At 39.3% G+C, this 5,000-nt stretch overlaps 1 protein-coding gene and 1 long non-coding RNA gene across 5 annotated transcripts in view; both read right to left on the reverse strand.

The window, feature by feature from the left end:
- LOC143284515 (uncharacterized) overlaps window positions 1-3,814 on the reverse strand; it is a 137,763-nt gene extending 133,949 nt beyond the window's left edge. Inside the window, exons 1-2 of one of the 4 annotated variants that reach the window (XR_013055557.1) lie at window positions 3,706-3,814; window positions 2,094-3,552 (exon numbers count right to left, since the gene is read on the reverse strand). This is a non-coding gene — a long non-coding RNA (uncharacterized LOC143284515). Of the gene's footprint in view, window positions 1-2,093; window positions 3,682-3,705 lie in introns of those variants that run through there. The other 3 variants (XR_013055558.1, XR_013055556.1, XR_013055559.1) reach the window with 3 other exon arrangements.
- LOC143284962 (putative adenosylhomocysteinase 3) overlaps window positions 1-5,000 on the reverse strand; it is a 339,921-nt gene that overhangs the window by 231,657 nt on the left and 103,264 nt on the right. The gene's annotated exons all lie outside the window — the stretch shown is intronic.

Genomic DNA, 5,000 nt, shown 5'->3' on the forward strand with positions numbered 1-5,000 from the left:
GTTTTGCAAGGAAATTGCGGTCAGTGTGTTATTGCTACAAATTAAGAACGGTATCGTGTTTGATTCTGCCAGAGATTGTCTGCTTTTGCCAACAAAACAAGCTTGTGTTTCATTTGATTATTCTTATTCTTTTATTTATTTATCTATTGTCCAAGAATATATTTTCGATTTTAAAAAGTAAACAGAAATGGAAAAAATTAATAGACAATGAGTTGGTATTCTTTTTGCTCCGAAGCAATACGTTTATCATACAAACAAACAAAAAGAAAAAGAAAAGAAAAAGAGAAAAAAGAAAAAGTCGATAAATAAAAAGATACATGAATAGATAAATAGGTCAGTCAACAAACAGTTAAAACAATCTTCCTGTTTACTCTAAGCCTGTTTTTTCAAGATAGGTTGTGGGTTTTTTTACGTGTTTCCCTCTTCAAAGTCTCTGTGTGTGTGTGTGTGTGTGTGTGTGTGTGTGTGTGTTGGCGCGCGAGCTCGTGCGTGATTGCGTGTTTAGCTGAATGCATGCGTGCATGTTTTGATGAAGCTGCTGTCAAAACACTCGTTCTCATGGGGAGAAAAAGAAAGAAAGAAGAAGAAAGTTGTCAGCGCAAGAAAGGCAAATGAATATGAAGAAAAGAGATAGGGTGGGTGTGAAAGGTACATGTAGGGGTGGATGTTCACTGAATAGGACGATGGGATTAGCAATATTTACGGATATTTTATTTTATTTGGATTAGGCTTAGCCCCTATCTGAAGGGTGGGGCGGGGGTGGGGTGGAGGTGTGGGGGGGGGGGGGGGGTAATAACATGGTAGAACAGTGAGGATAGCTGTATTTATTGAAATAGAACAGTATCAAAAATACATGTGTTTAGTAGAAATACAGTTTAACGTGAGTATTGTAACCTCAGTTGAAAAGATATTCAGTCGTCTCAACGCTTTGTAAATAAATGAACCACGGTAGACAGGTGTTTTTTATGGGTTTTTTTAAAAAAGATATATATTATTATTTCTTAGTAAATGGAATCTAAAACAGGGATTATGTCGCAGTTTCAAGTGAAACCAGTTTCATTCTTAGGTTTTGAAATGACAGGACAACAAAGCATAATAGATAGGTAGAAAGGTTGGTAGATGAACTGCAAACTAGATTTATTTATGAGATTAAGAAAGAAAGGAAAAAAAAAAGTGGTGGTAATATATCAAGACAAAAACAAACCTGTTTTTAAAAGGTAACTAGTTTGACAGCACACAAGCAAACAAAAGAAAAGTGTTAAAAAAAAAAAAAAAAAAAAATGATTATGAGGGGGGAAGAAATGGTAGTGGCTAGAATTTGAATACAAAAGTAAAACTAGATTCACTAACCCCCCCCCCCCCACACACACACACACACACACACTCTCTCATCCCTCCCGCATGCCCGGCCCATCTCCCCCCACCTCCACACACACACACACACACACACAAAAATGTGGTACAACATTGGAATGTAAAAGCAAACAACACTCTTAACACTATTCAGCCACCGACCTTTACCCCCCCCCCCCCCCCCTCCCACCACTCCAACGCTCCCAGCCTACCCGAAAGAAAAAGCGACAAAATGGGAAAGTGACTTTGGGGTCGTTAATACTACACGCCTGCTGGAACAACTCGACCTTTAGAGCTACACTCAGATAGTCGTTAGAACCCCCCCCCCCCTTCCCAACGTTTCGATCCCTCAAGTGCTGAGCTGGGGAATACAACATCAGACAAATGAAGATTCAGACAAAATTACAACAACAACAACAGTGCTGAACAAAACAACAGTGGTTATAGTTGTAGTAGTGTTTTAAGTAATGATAATGGTGATGATGATGATGATGATAAATGATTATGATAAATGATGAAGATGATAATGATGATAAAGGGGGAATGATGCCAAATTAGATTAATTAACACAGCGCAACAGTACAGAGCACAAAAGGGAAAACCACGGCACAGCATAACAACAACAACAACAACAACAACAACAACAACACACACACACACACACACACACACACACACACACACAGAGAGAGAGAGAGAGAGAGCAGCAGCATCACCAGCATTCTTTCTTCCTTTCTTACCTTGAGGTCGGTCCAAGTCAAGCTCAAACTTCTACAGTTGCACCAGCACTTAGTAGTAGTAGGAGAAGTAGTAGTAGTAGTAGTAGTAGCAGCAAGTTTTGTTGTTGTTGTTGTCGTTGTTGTTGTTGTTGTTGTTTATCCTCCCTCGAAAGACTTTGGCACGGAGGAGGAAGAGAAGGAGGAATATGCTCTCTGTTTATCCTTCCTTCCTTCCTACCTTCCTTCCCATGTGAAACACTGGGCACTTGTTTTCTTCTTGAAGCACGTGCCGTCACGAGAAGAGGTATCTTTAGCCATCGATTGTTGGTGGGGTTGTTTTTGTTTGTTTGTTTGTTTGTTTGTTTTTTTTGGTTTCTGTCAGGCTGTCAGCAAGCTGTCTCCTGTCGTTCCCTGCGTGTGTGTGTGTGTGTGTGTGGTGTTTTGTGTGTCTGTGTGTGTGTCTCGCGCCGCTGTCAAGTTTCACCCCCACGTCGCGCGCGCGCGCGCGAGAATGAGAGAGATATATACAGAGAGAGAGAGAGAGAGAGAGGGGTGTGGGGGAAGGTGGGTGTGGCTTAAGGGAAGAGTTGGAGTGCGGCCTGGGGGTGGGTGGGAGGGAGGTAGGGAGTAGCTGTAGGGCTGCCTGTACAAATATGTCGAAATCTGGTTTGTTTGTTTGTTTGTTTTTTGGGTTTTTTTTTTAATAGTAAAAATCTTATTTCCTTAGTTCTTATGTTCTTGTTCTTATTGTCTGTTGGCTTTTTATTTTTTAATCCTTTTTTTTTTTTTTTTAATGGGTGCCTGTCTTTCCTCTTTCTTCCTCCCCCCCCCCAACCCCCCACCCCGTCCACTCCACTCCCTTCTTTCTCGTCCTTTTTCCTTCTTTCCCACTCTGCCATCATCCTTTTCTGGGTTTTTTTTGTTTGTTTGCTTGTTTTTGTTTTTTTGTCTGTCATTTTTTAATCTCGGTTTGTTTTTTTGTTGTTGTTTTTTTCCCTTGTTTATTCGTTCATTTCTTTTTCCGTGTCTGTCTGTTTTTGTTTTTGTTGGTTGTTTTTTTTTTTTTTGTTTTTTTCTACTCTTTGGTTGACTTTTTTTTTCTGGCGTTAGATTTACTCACAACTTCCTTTGTTTGTTATTATTATTATCATTATTTGTTGTCGTTGGAGACGTTATTTTATTTTATTTTATTTTTGCGGTCTTTTTCGTGTGTGTGTGTGTGTGTGTGTGCGCGCGTGTGTGTGTGCTAAAGTGTCGTCCATATGTTGAATAACAAAAAATACTAAATAAATAGATACATTGATAATGAATGAATGAATAAATAACTTTTTTTTTTTTTTTTTTTTTTTTTGCGTCAGTTTGATATTATTATCTTTCCCTCTCCCCCTCTTTTTCTCTCTTTATCTTTGTCTTCTCTCCCAGCTTTTATGGATGATATCTGTCCATCTTTCGCCACATTTCGATTATGATCATCATCACACTGGGAAAAAAAAGAAAAAGAAATAAAATAAACAATTGAATAAACAAATAAACCGATTAATAAAAATCCGAGCGCACAGATTTATATTGATTGTAATGGAGAGATTAAAAAAAATAATAATAATAAAAATAAAAAGTTCACTGCTTCAGATACAAGTAATAACAGCCAAGAACCAGTCATGTGTTTCACAAGTGTCACACCACACAAGTATTTATGATTATGCACACAGAGTCGCAGTGGTTGTTGTTGAGCCCCCCCACCCCCACCCCCCATCCCCCCACGCCCCTCCGCCCCCCTCCTTCTCCAGGGAAAAGAAGAAGAAGACGACGACGATGTAGGAAGAGTAATAATAAACACAAGAACAGCACTGCACAGTACACGTGTAGAAAGTCGTAGTAGCAGCAATGCAAGTTGTGTTTGTTGTGCTGTACGTGAGTGTGTGTGTGTGTGTGTGTGTGTTTTCGTTGCGGCGCGTATCGATAGCGTTTCAGAGGTTGTCGGATGGAAGGGAGAGAGAGAGCGAGGGGAAGGGGGTGGTAGGGGGCGGAGGGGCGTGGAAGGGGCGGGCTGCTTGCTAGTGCTATGTGCAAGCTATAGCTAAATAGCACGCGCGTGGTGTGTGGAGACTAACTAGAAGTAGTACTTGCCGACATGGGCTTTGGCTCTGGTCTGTCTGTCTGTCTGTCTGCCTGGCGTGCGTTCATACATACATACATACATACATACATACATGTATGAAAAAAAAAGGGTTTGTTTTCTTTTTTTTTTTTTTTTAATCGAAGGATGTCCGAAATAATGACGGCTGCTTTTGGGTAACCCACTGGTCTCACACTGATTGCACAAACGACTTTTTTTTCTTTTCTTTTTTTTAAGCGCACGTGCACCATGTACAACCGGTAAAGAAAAAAATCCGTTTAAAAAAAATCGATATTTTAGACAATATAATATATATATATATATATATATATATAGAGAGAGAGAGAGAGAGAGAGAGTTAATCAGTCGTTCATAAGTGATAGCTGTGGGATTTTTCATTTGTATAAACAACAACAACAACAACAAAATTGCAAGAAAGCACTTCTGATGCTGATCGAAGATGAGCGAGCGAGCGGTGTGTTCATTCCATTGGATTGCCGAAAAGACTAGCTGTTCAACTCAATTGTGCTTCAACCCTTCAGACAGAAAACTTGTGAAGGTTTCCCCCATGAGGTGGTCTTTGGTTTTAAATAATCTTTAATTATTCAACAATACACATGATTGCAATGCAATGAATGACAAAAAAAGGAGCATCAACAAGCTTAAAGCTTATACTGTGCTCACAACGTTGCACTTCAGTTTTATCATGACGGCTGATGAACCGTAATATGAATTGTATCGAATAACATTCATAAACAGTAAGTAATGAAATAATGAAATAAAACAAATAAACAAACAGTACATAATATAGT

This window comes from Babylonia areolata, chromosome 8 (assembly GCF_041734735.1).
Source record: "Babylonia areolata isolate BAREFJ2019XMU chromosome 8, ASM4173473v1, whole genome shotgun sequence".
In the NCBI taxonomy this organism is placed as follows: domain Eukaryota; kingdom Metazoa; phylum Mollusca; class Gastropoda; order Neogastropoda; family Buccinidae; genus Babylonia; species Babylonia areolata.